Source organism: Hyla sarda, chromosome 3 (genome assembly GCF_029499605.1).
Source record: "Hyla sarda isolate aHylSar1 chromosome 3, aHylSar1.hap1, whole genome shotgun sequence".
In the NCBI taxonomy this organism is placed as follows: domain Eukaryota; kingdom Metazoa; phylum Chordata; class Amphibia; order Anura; family Hylidae; genus Hyla; species Hyla sarda.
The window spans coordinates 78,965,344-78,983,314 of record NC_079191.1 but is presented as its reverse complement, the minus strand read 5'-3'; the positions used below and the strand labels follow the sequence as shown (position 1 = coordinate 78,983,314).

Below are 17,971 nucleotides of genomic sequence, written 5' to 3'. Positions count from 1 at the left end.
TCTTCATGTATAAGGTAGAGACTATGACATCTCTGCAGGTCTAGATGTTATATCTAGCCTGATTGTTATCAGTAATTAATATAAATATTAATTACCTGTCTCTTGGTTCCTTTCATGCAGCTGACAGGGGTATAGGTCACTTTCACCTTCTCACCGGGCATCAATCACCTATAAAAAGACACAGGTATGATAACATGTCCCTTATACATGCTACAGACGCTAATATATATAACACTCTAGTGCCAGAACTACTTGTCTCAGGGATTAAAAAAACGCATTAGAAAAAAGAACAAAAGAAAAAAATGGAACCCATTGAGATATAGATGATAGGGATTTTTATTTCTATTGCAGTGCAGTGTATTATCCCTCCCAGGATGATGTTGACAGAGACTATTGTTAGGTTTTTGGGGGTTTTGTGTTTGTAATGTTTGGGGTATGTGTTATTTTTTGTTTCTTTATTCATAAATTTTAAGGGTAATATATGTTTTTTTATTTTTGGGGGAAGGGGGCAGGAGCAAAATATTTTATAAATTATTATTGTTTATTTGTTTTTTAATCAAAAATTGTTATTTTTGTTGTTATTATTATTCATCAATTTCATCAATATTTTATATATTTTTATTTGGCAAAATATTTCTTGGAATGTCTTTTATCAATTTTGTGCAGAAATTTAGGATAGAGGTTAACCATGTTGCGGTGGGAATTGCTAAACTAAAAATTAATAACAGAAATACAGTTTGCCCCGAGATTCCAAAGCACAGAATGCACTTCAGATCAACAGCCGAAGCATCGTAGGGGGGACCCATTCTAATGGAGACAATGTCCTCCACCCGTTTCCACAACATTGAGGGGCCACTCAAAGAAAGGGGCAGTCCAGCTTGAGCCACAGACGGTTGTCTCCATTCTGTATTTCTGTTTTATAATCAACATAATGTATTTTTCATAGTTTTAAATGGCAATAATCAGTTATAGTATGTGATTTATTACATTAACTTATAGATTTTTCTTTACAGTACAGTTATGTCTTAAATCAGCGTTCTGTCTATTGAAAAAGGGATTACTACAAATAAAAAACAGATATTAGAAATCATAAATGTTCCCAATCTCTGTACCTGAGACACAGTTGTGTTATATAAGAAGCTGTCTATAGACGATATACCTATTAAAAACACATATATCTTCATGTATAAGGTAGAGACTATGACATCTTTGCAGGTTTAGATGTTGTATCTAGCCTGATTGTTATCAGTAAGTAATATAAATATTAATTACCTGTCTCTTTGTTCCTTTCCTGCAGCTGACGGGGGTATAGGTCCCTTTCACCCTCTCACCGGGCATCAATCACCTATAAAAAGACACAGGTATGATAACATGTCCCTTATACATGCTACAGACGCTAATATATATAACACTCTAGGGCCAGAACTACTTGTCTCAGGGATTATAAAACCGCATTAGAAAAAGAACAAAAGAAAAGATGGAACCCATTGAGATAGAGATGATAGGGATTTTTATTTCTATTGTAGTGCAGTGTATTATCCCTCCCAGGATGATGTTGACAGACACTATTGTTAGGTTTTTGGGGGTTTTGTGTTTCCAATGTTTGGGGTATGTGTTATTTTTTGTTTCTTTATTCATAAATTTTAAGGGTAATATATGTTTGTTTGTTTTTTGGGGGGGGGGGGGGGGAAAGGGGGCAGGAGCAAAATATTTTATAAATTATTTTAGTTTTTTTGTTTTTTAATCAAAAACTGTTATTTTTGTTGTTATATTATTCATCAATTTCATCAATATTTTATATATTTTTATTTGGCAAAATATTTCTTGGAATGTCTTTTATCAATTTTGTGCAGAAATTTAGGATAGAGGTTAACCATGTTGCAGTGGGAATTGCTAAACTAAAAATTAATAACAGAAATACAGTTTGCCCCCGAGGTTCCAAAGCACAGAATGCACTTCAGATCAACAGCCGAAGCATCGTAGGGGGACCCATTCTAATGGAGACAATGTCCTCCACCCGTTTCCACAGCATTGAGGGGCCACTCAAAGAAAGGGGCAGTCGAGCTTGAGCCACAGACGGTTGTCTCCATTCTGTATTTCTGTTTTATAATCAACATAATGTATTTTTCATAGTTTTAAATGGCAATAATCAGTTATAGTATGTGATTTATTACATTAACTTATAGATTTTTCTTTACAGTACAGTTATGTCTTAAATAAGCGTTCTGTCTATTGAAAAAGGGATTACTACAAATAAAAAACAGATATTAGAAATCATAAATGTTCCCAATCTCTGTACCTGAGACACAGTTGTGTTATATAAGAAGCTGTCTATAGACGATATACTTATTAAAAACCCATATATCTTCATGTATAAGGTAGAGACTATGACATCTCTGCAGGTCTAGATGTTATATCTAGCCTGATTGTTATCAGTAATTAATATAAATATTAATTACCTGTCTCTTGGTTCCTTTCCTGCAGCTGACAGGGGTATAGCTCACTTTCACCTTCTCACCGGGCATCAATCACCTATAAAAAGACGCAGGTATGATAACATGTCCCTTATACATGCTACAGACGCTAATATATATAACACTCTAGGGCCAGAACTACTTGTCTCAGGGATTATAAAACCGCATTAGAAAAAAGAACAAAAGAAAAGATGGAACCCATTGAGATATAGATGATAGGGATTTTTATTTCTATTGCAGTGCAGTTTATTATCCCTCCCGGGATGATGTTGACAGAGACTATTGTTAGGTTTTTGGGGGTTTTGTGTTTGTAATGTTTGGGGTATATGTTATTTTTTGTTTCTTTATTCATAAATTTTAAGGGTAATATATGTTTTTTTATTTTTGGGGGAAGGGGGCAGGAGCAAAATATTTTATAAATTATTTTTGTTTTTTTGTTTTTTAATCAAAAACTGTTATTTTTGTTGTTATTATTATTCATCAATTTCATCAATATTTTATATATTTTTATTTGGCAAAATATTTCTTGGAATGTCTTTTATCAATTTTGTGCAGAAATTTAGGATAGAGGTTAACTATGTTGCAGTGGGAATTGCTAAACTAAAAATTAATAACAGAAATACAGTTTGTCCCCGAGGTTCCAAAGCACAGAATGCACTTCAGATCAACAGCCGAAGCATCGTAGGGGGACCCATTCTAATGGAGACAATGTCCTCCACCCGTCTCCACAACATTGAGGGGCCACTCAAAGAAAGGGGCAGTCGAGCTTGAGCCACAGACGGTTGTCTCCATTCTGTATTTCTGTTTTATAATCAACATAATGTATTTTTCATAGTTTTAAATGGCAATAATCAGTTATAGTATGTGATTTTTTAAATTAACTTATAGATTTTTCTTTACAGTACAGTTATGTCTTAAATCAGCGTTTTGTCTATTGAAAAAGGGATTATTACAAATAAAAAACAGATATTAGAAATCATAAATGTTCCTAATCTCTGTACCTGAGACATGGTTATGTTATATAAGAAGCTGTCTATAGATGATATACTTATTAAAAACACATATATCTTCATGTATAAGGTAGAGACTATGACATCTTTGCAGGTTTAGATGTTGTATCTAGCCTGATTGTTATCAGTAAGTAATATAAATATTAATTACCTGTCTCTTTGTTCCTTTCCTGCAGCTGACGGGGGTATAGGTCCCTTTCACCCTCTCACCGGGCATCAATCACCTATAAAAAGACACAGGTATGATAACATGTCCCTTATACATGCTACAGACGCTAATATATATAACACTCTAGGGCCAGAACTACTTGTCTCAGGGATTATAAAACCGCATTAGAAAAAAGAACAAAAGAAAAGATGGAACTCATTAAGAAATAGATGATAGGGATTTTTATTTCTATTGTAGTGCAGTGTATTATCCCTCCCAGGATGATGTTGACAGACACTATTGTTAGGTTTTTGGGGGTTTTGTGTTTGTAATGTTTGGGGTATGTGTTATTTTTTGTTTCTTTATTCATAAATTTTAAGGGTAATATATGTTTTTTTTTTTGGGGGGGGGAAGGGGGCAGGAGCAAAATATTTTATAAATTAATTTAGTTTTTTTGTTTTTTAATCAAAAACTGTTATTTTTGTTGTTATTATTATTCATCAATTTCATCAATATTTTATATATTTTTATTTGGCAAAATATTTCTTGGAATGTCTTTTATCAATTCTGTGCAGAAATTTAGGATAGAGGTTAACCATGTTGCAGTGGGAATTGCTAAACTAAAAATTAATAACAGAAATACAGTTTGCCCCGAGATTCCAAAGCACAGAATGCACTTCAGATCAACAGCCGAAGCATCGTAGGGGGACCCATTCTAATGGAGACAATGTCCTCCACCCGTTTCCACAGCATTGAGGGGCCACTCAAAGAAAGGGGCAGTCGAGCTTGAGCCACAGACGGTTGTCTCCATTCTGTATTTCTGTTTTATAATCAACATAATGTATTTTTCATAGTTTTAATTGGCAATAATCAGTTATAGTATGTGATTTATTACATTAACTTATAGATTTTTCTTTACAGTACAGTTATGTCTTAAATCAGCGTTCTGTCTATTGAAAAATGGATTACTACAAATAAAAAACAGATATTAGAAATCATAAATGTTCCCAATCTCTGTACCTGAGACACAGTTGTGTTATATAAGAAGCTGTCTATAGACGATATACTTATTAAAAACACATATATCTTCATGTATAAGGTAGAGACTATGACATCTCTGCAGGTCTAGATGTTATATCTAGCCTGATTGTTATCAGTAATTAATATAAATATTAATTACCTGTCTCTTGGTTCCTTTCCTGCAGCTGACAGGGGTATAGGTCACTTTCACCTTCTCACCGGGCATCAATCACCTATAAAAAGACACAGGTATGATAACATGTCCCTTATACATGCTACAGAGGCTAATATATATAACACTCTAGGGCCAGAACTACTTGTCTCAGGGATTATAAAACCGCATTAGAAAAAAGAACAAAAGAAAAGATGGAACCCATTGAGATATAGATGATAGGGATTTTTATTTCTATTGCAGTGCAGTGTATTATCCCTCCCGGGATGATGTTGACAGAGACTATTGTTAGGTTTTTGGGGGTTTTGTGTTTGTAATGTTTGGGGTATATGTTATTTTTTGTTTCTTTATTCGTAAATTTTAAGGGTAATATATGTTTTTTTATTTTTGGGGGAAGGGGGCAGGAGCAAAATATTTTATAAATTATTTTAGTTTTTTTGTTTTTTAATCAAAAACTGTTATTTTTGTTGTTATTATTATTCATCAATTTCATCAATATTTTATATAATTTTATTTGGCAAAATATTTCTTGGAATGTCTTTTATCAATTTTGTGCAGAAATTTAGGATAGAGGTTAACCATGTTGCGGTGGGAATTGCTAAACTAAAAATTAATAACAGAAATACAGTTTGCCCCGAGATTCCAAAGCACAGAATGCACTTCAGATCAACAGCCGAAGCATCGTAGGGGGGACCCATTCTAATGGAGACAATGTCCTCCACCCGTTTCCACAACATTGAGGGGCCACTCAAAGAAAGGGGCAGTCGAGCTTGAGCCACAGACGGTTGTCTCCATTCTGTATTTCTGTTTTATAATCAACATAATGTATTTTTCATAGTTTTAAATGGCAATAATCAGTTATAGTATGTGATTTATTACATTAACTTATAGATTTTTCTTTACAGTACAGTTATGTCTTAAATCAGCGTTCTGTCTATTGAAAAAGGGATTACTACAAATAAAAAACAGATATTAGAAAAAATAAATGTTCCCAATCTCTGTACCTGAGACACAGTTGTGTTATATAAGAAGCTGTCTATAGACGATATACTTATTAAAAACACATATATCTTCATGTATAAGGTAGAGACTATGACATCTCTGCAGGTCTAGATGTTATATCTAGCCTGATTGTTATCAGTAATTAATATAAATATTAATTGCCTGTCTCTTGGTTCCTTTCCTGCAGCTGACAGGGGTATAGGTCACTTTCCCCTTCTCACCGGGCATTAATCACCTATAAAAAGACACAGGTATGATAACATGTCCCTTATACATGCTACAGACGCTAATATATATAACACTCTAGGGCCAGAACTACTTGTCTCAGGGATTATAAAACCGCATTAGAAAAAAGAACAAAAGAAAAGATGGAACCCATTGAGATATAGATGATAGGGATTTTTATTTCTATTGCAGTGCAGTGTATTATCCCTCCCGGGATGATGTTGACAGAGACTATTGTTAGGTTTTTGGGGGTTTTGTGTTTGTAATGTTTGGGGTATATGTTATTTTTTGTTTCTTTATTCATAAATTTTAAGGGTAATATATGTTTTTTTATTTTTGGGGGAAGGGGGCAGGAGCAAAATATTTTATAAATTATTTTTGTTTTTTTGTTTTTTAATCAAAAAATGTTATTTTTGTTGTTATTATTATTCATCAATTTCATCAATATTTTATATATTTTTATTTGGCAAAATATTTCTTGGAATGTCTTTTATCAATTTTGTGCAGAAATTTAGGATAGAGGTTAACCATGTTGCGGTGGGAATTGCTAAACTAAAAATTAATAACAGAAACACAGTTTGCCCGAGATTCCAAAGCACAGAATGCACTTCAGATCAACAGCCGAAGTATCGTAGGGGGACCCATTCTAATGGAGACAATGTCCTCCACCCGTTTCCACAACATTGAGGGGCCACTCAAAGAAAGGGGCAGTCGAGCTTGAGCCACAGACGGTTGTCTCCATTCTGTATTTCTGTTTTATAATCAACATAATGTATTTTTCATAGTTTTAAATGGCAATAATCAGTTATAGTATGTGATTTATTACATTAACTTATAGATTTTTCTTTACAGTACAGTTATGTCTTAAATCAGCGTTTTGTCTATTGAAAAAGGGATTACTACAAATAAAAAACAGATATTAGAAATCATAAATGTTCCTAATCTCTGTACCTGAGACATGGTTGTGTTATATAACAAGCTGTCTATAGACGATATACTTATTAAAAACACATATATCTTCATGTATAAGGTAGAGACTAAGACATCTTTGCAGGTTTAGATGTTGTGTCTAGCCTGATTGTTATCAGTAATTAATATAAATATTAATTACCTGTCTCTTGGTTCCTTTCATGCAGCTGACAGGGGTATAGGTCACTTTCACCTTCTCACCGGGCATCAATCACCTATAAAAAGACACAGGTATGATAACATGTCCCTTATACATGCTACAGACGCTAATATATATAACACTCTAGTGCCAGAACTACTTGTCTCAGGGATTAAAAAACCGCATTAGAAAAAAGAACAAAAGAAAAAAATGGAACCCATTGAGATATAGATGATAGGGATTTTTATTTCTATTGCAGTGCAGTGTATTATCCCTCCCAGGATAATGTTGACAGAGACTATTGTTAGGTTTTTGGGGGTTTTGTGTTTGTAATTTTGGGGTATGTGTTATTTTTTGTTTCTTTATTCATACATTTTAAGGGTAATATATGTTTTTTTATTTTTGGGGGAAGGGGGCAGGAGCAAAATATTTTATAAATTATTATTGTTTATTTGTTTTTTAATCAAAAATTTTTATTTTTGTTGTTATTATTATTCATCAATTTCATCAATATTTTATATATTTTTATTTGGCAAAATATTTCTTGGAATGTCTTTTATCAATTTTGTGCAGAAATTTAGGATAGAGGTTAACCATGTTGCGGTGGGAATTGCTAAACTAAAAATTAATAACAGAAATACAGTTTGCCCCGAGATTCCAAAGCACAGAATGCACTTCAGATCAACAGCCGAAGCATCGTAGGGGGACCCATTCTAATGGAGACAATGTCCTCCACCCGTTTCCACAGCATTGAGGGGCCACTCAAAGAAAGGGGCAGTCGAGCTTGAGCCACAGACGGTTGTCTCCATTCTGTATTTCTGTTTTATAATCAACATAATGTATTTTTCATAGTTTTAAATGGCAATAATCAGTTATAGTATGTGATTTATTACATTAACTTATAGATTTTTCTTTACAGTACAGTTATGTCTTAAATCAGCATTCTGTCTATTGAAAAAGAGATTACTACAAATAAAAAACAGATATTAGAAATCATAAATGTTCCAAATCTCTGTACCTGAGACACAGTTGTGTTATATAAGAAGCTGTCTATAGACGATATACTTATTAAAAACCCATATATCTTCATGTATAAGGTAGAGACTATGACATCTCTGCAGGTCTAGATGTTATATCTAGCCTGATTGTTATCAGTAAGTAATATAAATATTAATTACCTGTCTCTTTGTCCCTTTCCTGCAGCTGAAGGGGGTATAGGTCCCTTTCACCCTCTCACCGGGCATCAATCACCTATAAAAAGACACAGGTATGATAACATGTCCCTTATACATGCTACAGACGCTAATATATATAACACTCTAGGGCCAGAACTACTTGTCTCAGGGATTATAAAACCGCATTAGAAAAAAGAACAAAAGAAAAGATGGTACCCATTGAGATATAGATGATAGGGATTTTCATTTCTATTGTAGTGCAGTGTATTATCCCTCCCAGGATGATGTTGACAGACACTATTGTTAGGTTTTTGGGGGTTTTGTGTTTGCAATGTTTGGGGTATGTGTTATTTTTTTGTTTCTTTATTCATAAATTTTAAGGGTAATATATGGGTTTTTTGGGGGGGGGGAAGGGGGCAGTAGCAAAATATTTTATAAATTATTTTAGTTTTTTTGTTTTTTAATCAAAAACTGTTATTTTTGTTGTTATTATTATTCATCAATTTCATCAATATTTTATATATTTTTATTTGGCAAAATATTTCTTGGAATGTCTTTTATCAATTTTGTGCAGAAATTTAGGATAGAGGTTAACCATGTTGCGGTGGGAATTGCTAAACTAAAAATTAATAACAGAAATACAGTTTGCCCCGAGATTCCAAAGCACAGAATGCACTTCAGATCAACAGCCGAAGCATCGTAGGGGGACCCATTCTAATGGAGACAATGTCCTCCACCCGTTTCCACAGCATTGAGGGGCCACTCAAAGAAAGGGGCAGTCGAGCTTGAGCCACAGACGGTTGTCTCCATTCTGTATTTCTGTTTTATAATCAACATAATGTATTTTTCATAGTTTTAATTGGCAATAATCAGTTATAGTATGTGATTTATTACATTAACTTATAGATTTTTCTTTACAGTACAGTTATGTCTTAAATCAGCGTTCTGTCTATTGAAAAATGGATTACTACAAATAAAAAACAGATATTAGAAATCATAAATGTTCCCAATCTCTGTACCTGAGACACAGTTGTGTTATATAAGAAGCTGTCTATAGACGATATACTTATTAAAAACACATATATCTTCATGTATAAGGTAGAGACTATGACATCTCTGCAGGTCTAGATGTTATATCTAGCCTGATTGTTATCAGTAATTAATATAAATATTAATTACCTGTCTCTTGGTTCCTTTCCTGCAGCTGACAGGGGTATAGGTCACTTTCACCTTCTCACCGGGCATCAATCACCTATAAAAAGACACAGGTATGATAACATGTCCCTTATACATGCTACAGAGGCTAATATATATAACACTCTAGGGCCAGAACTACTTGTCTCAGGGATTATAAAACCGCATTAGAAAAAAGAACAAAAGAAAAGATGGAACCCATTGAGATATAGATGATAGGGATTTTTATTTCTATTGCAGTGCAGTGTATTATCCCTCCCGGGATGATGTTGACAGAGACTATTGTTAGGTTTTTGGGGGTTTTGTGTTTGTAATGTTTGGGGTATATGTTATTTTTTGTTTCTTTATTCGTAAATTTTAAGGGTAATATATGTTTTTTTATTTTTGGGGGAAGGGGGCAGGAGCAAAATATTTTATAAATTATTTTAGTTTTTTTGTTTTTTAATCAAAAACTGTTATTTTTGTTGTTATTATTATTCATCAATTTCATCAATATTTTATATAATTTTATTTGGCAAAATATTTCTTGGAATGTCTTTTATCAATTTTGTGCAGAAATTTAGGATAGAGGTTAACCATGTTGCGGTGGGAATTGCTAAACTAAAAATTAATAACAGAAATACAGTTTGCCCCGAGATTCCAAAGCACAGAATGCACTTCAGATCAACAGCCGAAGCATCGTAGGGGGGACCCATTCTAATGGAGACAATGTCCTCCACCCGTTTCCACAACATTGAGGGGCCACTCAAAGAAAGGGGCAGTCGAGCTTGAGCCACAGACGGTTGTCTCCATTCTGTATTTCTGTTTTATAATCAACATAATGTATTTTTCATAGTTTTAAATGGCAATAATCAGTTATAGTATGTGATTTATTACATTAACTTATAGATTTTTCTTTACAGTACAGTTATGTCTTAAATCAGCGTTCTGTCTATTGAAAAAGGGATTACTACAAATAAAAAACAGATATTAGAAAAAATAAATGTTCCCAATCTCTGTACCTGAGACACAGTTGTGTTATATAAGAAGCTGTCTATAGACGATATACTTATTAAAAACACATATATCTTCATGTATAAGGTAGAGACTATGACATCTCTGCAGGTCTAGATGTTATATCTAGCCTGATTGTTATCAGTAATTAATATAAATATTAATTGCCTGTCTCTTGGTTCCTTTCCTGCAGCTGACAGGGGTATAGGTCACTTTCCCCTTCTCACCGGGCATTAATCACCTATAAAAAGACACAGGTATGATAACATGTCCCTTATACATGCTACAGACGCTAATATATATAACACTCTAGGGCCAGAACTACTTGTCTCAGGGATTATAAAACCGCATTAGAAAAAAGAACAAAAGAAAAGATGGAACCCATTGAGATATAGATGATAGGGATTTTTATTTCTATTGCAGTGCAGTGTATTATCCCTCCCGGGATGATGTTGACAGAGACTATTGTTAGGTTTTTGGGGGTTTTGTGTTTGTAATGTTTGGGGTATATGTTATTTTTTGTTTCTTTATTCATAAATTTTAAGGGTAATATATGTTTTTTTATTTTTGGGGGAAGGGGGCAGGAGCAAAATATTTTATAAATTATTTTATTTTTTTTGTTTTTTAATCAAAAACTGTTATTTTTGTTGTTATTATTATTCATCAATTTCATCAATATTTTATATAATTTTATTTGGCAAAATATTTCTTGGAATGTCTTTTATCAATTTTGTGCAGAAATTTAGGATAGAGGTTAACCATGTTGCAGTGGGAATTGCTAAACTAAAAATTAATAACAGAAATACAGTTTGCCCCCGAGGTTCCAAAGCACAGAATGCACTTCAGATCAACAGCCGAAGCATCGTAGGGGGACCCATTCTAATGGAGACAATGTCCTCCACCCGTTTCCACAGCATTGAGGGGCCACTCAAAGAAAGGGGCAGTCGAGCTTGAGCCACAGACGGTTGTCTCCATTCTGTATTTCTGTTTTATAATCAACATAATGTATTTTTCATAGTTTTAAATGGCAATAATCAGTTATAGTATGTGATTTATTACATTAACTTATAGATTTTTCTTTACAGTACAGTTATGTTTTAAATCAGCATTCTGTCTATTGAAAAAGGGATAACTACAAATAAAAAACAGATATTAGAAATCATAAATGTTCCCAATCTCTGTACCTGAGACACAGTTGTGTTATATAAGAAGCTGTCTATAGACGATATACTTATTAAAAACACATATATCTTCATGTATAAGGTAGAGACTATGACATCTTCAGGTCTAGATGTTATATCTAGCCTGATTGTTATCAGTAATTAATATAAATATTAATTACCTGTCTCTTGGTTCCTTTCCTGCAGCTGACAGGGGTATAGGTCACTTTCACCTTCTCACCGGGCATCAATCACCTATAAAAAGACACAGGTATGATAACATGTCCCTTATACATGCTACAGACGCTAATATATATAACACTCTAGGGCCAGAACTACTTGTCTCAGGGATTATAAAACCGCATTAGAAAAAAGAACAAAAGAAAAGATGGAACCCATTGAGATATAGATGATAGGGATTTTTATTTCTATTGCAGTGCAGTGTATTATCCCTCCCGGGATGATGTTGACAGAGACTATTGTTAGGTTTTTGGGGGTTTTGTGTTTGTAATGTTTGGGGTATATGTTATTTTTTGTTTCTTTATTCATAAATTTTAAGGGTAATATATGTTTTTTTATTTTTGGGGGAAGGGGGCAGGAGCAAAATATTTTATAAATTATTTTAGTTTTTTTTTTTTTTAATCAAAAACTGTTATTTTTGTTGTTATTATTATTCATCAATTTGATCAATATTTTATATATTTTTATTTGGCAAAATATTTCTTGGAATGTCTTTTATCAATTTTGTGCAGAAATTTAGGATAGAGGTTAACCATGTTGCAGTGGGAATTGCTAAACTAAAAATTAATAACAGAAATACAGTTTGCCCCCGAGGTTCCAAAGCACAGAATGCACTTCAGATCAACAGCCGAAGCATCGTAGGGGGACCCATTCTAATGGAAACAATGTCCTCCACCCGTTTCCACAGCATTGAGGGGCCACTCAAAGAAAGGGGCAGTCGAGCTTGAGCCACAGACGGTTGTCTCCATTCTGTATTTCTGTTTTATAATCAACATAATGTATTTTTCATAGTTTTAATTGGCAATAATCAGTTATAGTATGTGATTTATTACATTAACTTATAGATTTTTCTTTACAGTACAGTTATGTCTTAAATCAGCGTTCTGTCTATTGAAAAATGGATTACTACAAATAAAAAACAGATATTAGAAATCATAAATGTTCCCAATCTCTGTACCTGAGACACAGTTGTGTTATATAAGAAGCTGTCTATAGACGATATACTTATTAAAAACACATATATCTTCATGTATAAGGTAGAGACTATGACATCTCTGCAGGTCTAGATGTTATATCTAGTCTGATTGTTATCAGTAATTAATATAAATATTAATTACCTGTCTCTTGGTTCCTTTCCTGCAGCTGACAGGGGTATAGGTCACTTTCACCTTCTCACCGGGCATTAATCACCTATAAAAAGACACAGGTATGATAACATGTCCCTTATACATGCTACAGACGCTAATATATATAACACTCTAGGGCCAGAACTACTTGTCTCAGGGATTATAAAACCGCATTAGAAAAAAGAACAAAAGAAAAGATGGAACCCATTGAGATATAGATGATAGGGATTTTTATTTCTATTGCAGTGCAGTGTATTATCCCTCCCGGGATGATGTTGACAGAGACTATTGTTAGGTTTTTGGGGGTTTTGTGTTTGTAATGTTTGGGGTATATGTTATTTTTTGTTTCTTTATTCATAAATTTTAAGGGTAATATATGTTTTTTTATTTTTGGGGGAAGGGGGCAGGAGCAAAATATTTTATAAATTATTTTATTTTTTTTGTTTTTTAATCAAAAACTGTTATTTTTGTTGTTATTATTATTCATCAATTTCATCAATATTTTATATAATTTTATTTGGCAAAATATTTCTTGGAATGTCTTTTATCAATTTTGTGCAGAAATTTAGGATAGAGGTTAACCATGTTGCAGTGGGAATTGCTAAACTAAAAATTAATAACAGAAATACAGTTTGCCCCCGAGGTTCCAAAGCACAGAATGCACTTCAGATCAACAGCCGAAGCATCGTAGGGGGACCCATTCTAATGGAGACAATGTCCTCCACCCGTTTCCACAGCATTGAGGGGCCACTCAAAGAAAGGGGCAGTCGAGCTTGAGCCACAGACGGTTGTCTCCATTCTGTATTTCTGTTTTATAATCAACATAATGTATTTTTCATAGTTTTAAATGGCAATAATCAGTTATAGTATGTGATTTATTACATTAACTTATAGATTTTTCTTTACAGTACAGTTATGTTTTAAATCAGCATTCTGTCTATTGAAAAAGGGATAACTACAAATAAAAAACAGATATTAGAAATCATAAATGTTCCCAATCTCTGTACCTGAGACACAGTTGTGTTATATAAGAAGCTGTCTATAGACGATATACTTATTAAAAACACATATATCTTCATGTATAAGGTAGAGACTATGACATCTTCAGGTCTAGATGTTATATCTAGCCTGATTGTTATCAGTAATTAATATAAATATTAATTACCTGTCTCTTGGTTCCTTTCCTGCAGCTGACAGGGGTATAGGTCACTTTCACCTTCTCACCGGGCATCAATCACCTATAAAAAGACACAGGTATGATAACATGTCCCTTATACATGCTACAGACGCTAATATATATAACACTCTAGGGCCAGAACTACTTGTCTCAGGGATTATAAAACCGCATTAGAAAAAAGAACAAAAGAAAAGATGGAACCCATTGAGATATAGATGATAGGGATTTTTATTTCTATTGCAGTGCAGTGTATTATCCCTCCCGGGATGATGTTGACAGAGACTATTGTTAGGTTTTTGGGGGTTTTGTGTTTGTAATGTTTGGGGTATATGTTATTTTTTGTTTCTTTATTCATAAATTTTAAGGGTAATATATGTTTTTTTATTTTTGGGGGAAGGGGGCAGGAGCAAAATATTTTATAAATTATTTTTGTTTTTTTGTTTTTTAATCAAAAACTGTTATTTTTGTTGTTATTATTATTCATCAATTTCATCAATATTTTATATATTTTTATTTGGCAAAATATTTCTTGGAATGTCTTTTATCAATTTTGTGCAGAAATTTAGGATAGAGGTTAACCATGTTGCAGTGGGAATTGCTAAACTAAAAATTAATAACAGAAATACAGTTTGCCCCCGAGGTTCCAAAGCACAGAATGCACTTCAGATCAACAGCCGAAGCATCGTAGGGGGACCCATTCTAATGGAAACAATGTCCTCCACCCGTTTCCACAGCATTGAGGGGCCACTCAAAGAAAGGGGCAGTCGAGCTTGAGCCACAGACGGTTGTCTCCATTCTGTATTTCTGTTTTATAATCAACATAATGTATTTTTCATAGTTTTAATTGGCAATAATCAGTTATAGTATGTGATTTATTACATTAACTTATAGATTTTTCTTTACAGTACAGTTATGTCTTAAATCAGCGTTCTGTCTATTGAAAAATGGATTACTACAAATAAAAAACAGATATTAGAAATCATAAATGTTCCCAATCTCTGTACCTGAGACACAGTTGTGTTATATAAGAAGCTGTCTATAGACGATATACTTATTAAAAACACATATATCTTCATGTATAAGGTAGAGACTATGACATCTCTGCAGGTCTAGATGTTATATCTAGCCTGATTGTTATCAGTAATTAAGATAAATATTAATTACCTGTCTCTTGGTTCCTTTCCTGCAGCTGACAGGGGTATAGGTCACTTTCACCTTCTCACCGGGCATTAATCACCTATAAAAAGACACAGGTATGATAACATGTCCCTTATACATGCTACAGACGCTAATATATATAACACTCTAGGGCCAGAACTACTTGTCTCAGGGATTATAAAACCGCATTAGAAAAAAGAACAAAAGAAAAGATGGAACCCATTGAGATATAGATGATAGGGATTTTTATTTCTATTGCAGTGCAGTGTATTATCCCTCCCGGGATGATGTTGACAGAGACTATTGTTAGGTTTTTGGGGGTTTTGTGTTTGTAATGTTTGGGGTATATGTTATTTTTTGTTTCTTTATTCATAAATTTTAAGGGTAATATATGTTTTTTTATTTTTGGGGGAAGGGGGCAGGAGCAAAATATTTTATAAATTATTTTATTTTTTTTGTTTTTTAATCAAAAACTGTTATTTTTGTTGTTATTATTATTCATCAATTTCATCAATATTTTATATAATTTTATTTGGCAAAATATTTCTTGGAATGTCTTTTATCAATTTTGTGCAGAAATTTAGGATAGAGGTTAACCATGTTGCAGTGGGAATTGCTAAAATAAAAATTAATAACAGAAATACAGTTTGCCCCCGAGGTTCCAAAGCACAGAATGCACTTCAGATCAACAGCCGAAGCATCGTAGGGGGACCCATTCTAATGGAGACAATGTCCTCCACCCGTTTCCACAGCATTGAGGGGCCACTCAAAGAAAGGGGCAGTCGAGCTTGAGCCACAGACGGTTGTCTCCATTCTGTATTTCTGTTTTATAATCAACATAATGTATTTTTCATAGTTTTAAATGGCAATAATCAGTTATAGTATGTGATTTATTACATTAACTTATAGATTTTTCTTTACAGTACAGTTATGTTTTAAATCAGCATTCTGTCTATTGAAAAAGGGATAACTACAAATAAAAAACAGATATTAGAAATCATAAATGTTCCCAATCTCTGTACCAGAGACACAGTTGTGTTATATAAGAAGCTGTCTATAGACGATATACTTATTAAAAACACATATATCTTCATGTATAAGGTAGAGACTATGACATATTCAGGTCTAGATGTTATATCTAGCCTGATTGTTATCAGTAATTAATATAAATATTAATTACCTTTCTCTTGGTTCCTTTCATGCAGCTGACAGGGGTATAGGTCACTTTCACCTTCTCACCGGGCATCAATCACCTATAAAAAGACACAGGTATGATAACATGTCCCTTATACATGCTACAGACGCTAATATATATAACACTCTAGTGCCAGAACTACTTGTCTCAGGGATTAAAAAACTGCATTAGAAAAAAGAACAAAAGAAAAAATGGAACCCATTGAGATATAGATGATAGGGATTTTTATTTCTATTGCAGTGCAGTGTATTATCCCTCCCAGGATGATGTTGACAGAGACTATTGTTAGGTTTTTGGGGGTTTTGTGTTTGTAATGTTTGGGGTATGTGTTATTTTTTGTTTCTTTATTCATAAATTTTAAGGGTAATATATGTTTTTTTATTTTTGGGGGAAGGGGGCAGGAGCAAAATATTTTATAAATTATTTTAGTTTTTTGTTTTTTAATCAAAAACTGTTATTTTTGTTGTTATATTATTCATCAATTTCATCAATATTTTATATATTTTTATTTGGCAAAATATTTCTTGGAATGTCTTTTATCAATTTTGTGTAGAATATTAGGATAGAGGTTAACCATGTTGCAGTGGGAATTGCTAAACTAAAAATTAATAACAGAAATACAGTTTGCCCCCGAGGTTCCAAAGCACAGAATGCACTTCAGATCAACAGCCGAAGCATCGTAGGGGGACCCATTCTAATGGAGACAATGTCCTCCACCCGTTTCCACAGCATTGAGGGGCCACTCAAAGAAAGGGGCAGTCGAGCTTGAGCCACAGACGGTTGTCTCCATTCTGTATTTCTGTTTTATAATCAACATAATGTATTTTTCATAGTTTTAATTGGCAATAATCAGTTATAGTATGTGATTTATTACATTAACTTATAGATTTTTCTTTACAGTACAGTTATGTCTTAAATCAGCGTTCTGTCTATTGAAAAATGGATTACTACAAATAAAAAACAGATATTAGAAATCATAAATGTTCCCAATCTCTGTACCTGAGACACAGTTGTGTTATATAAGAAGCTGTCTATAGACGATATACTTATTAAAAACACATATATCTTCATGTATAAGGTAGAGACTATGACATCTCTGCAGGTCTAGATGTTATATCTAGCCTGATTGTTATCAGTAATTAATATAAATATTAATTACCTGTCTCTTGGTTCCTTTCCTGCAGCTGACAGGGGTATAGGTCACTTTCACCTTCTCACCGGGCATTAATCACCTATAAAAAGACACAGGTATGAAAACATGTCCCTTATACATGCTACAGACGCTAATATATATAACACTCTAGGGCCAGAACTACTTGTCTCAGGGATTATAAAACCGCATTAGAAAAAAGAACAAAAGAAAAGATGGAACCCATTGAGATATAGATGATAG

General features: G+C 33.3%; 1 long non-coding RNA gene across 2 annotated transcripts; it reads right to left on the bottom strand.

Annotated features, from left to right (window-relative positions):
• Window positions 1–893: 893 nt before the first annotated feature.
• On the bottom strand, window positions 894–16,638 carry LOC130361421 (uncharacterized). 2 transcript variants are annotated; one of them, XR_008890999.1, is made up of 3 exons: window positions 16,564–16,638; window positions 3,636–3,708; window positions 894–1,345 (listed from the first exon to the last, which is right to left on the bottom strand). It is a non-coding gene; the product is annotated as an uncharacterized LOC130361421 (long non-coding RNA). The 2 variants fall into 2 exon arrangements; XR_008891000.1 differs by lacking the exon at window positions 16,564–16,638 and adding an exon at window positions 8,338–8,412.
• Window positions 16,639–17,971: the final 1,333 nt, after the last annotated feature.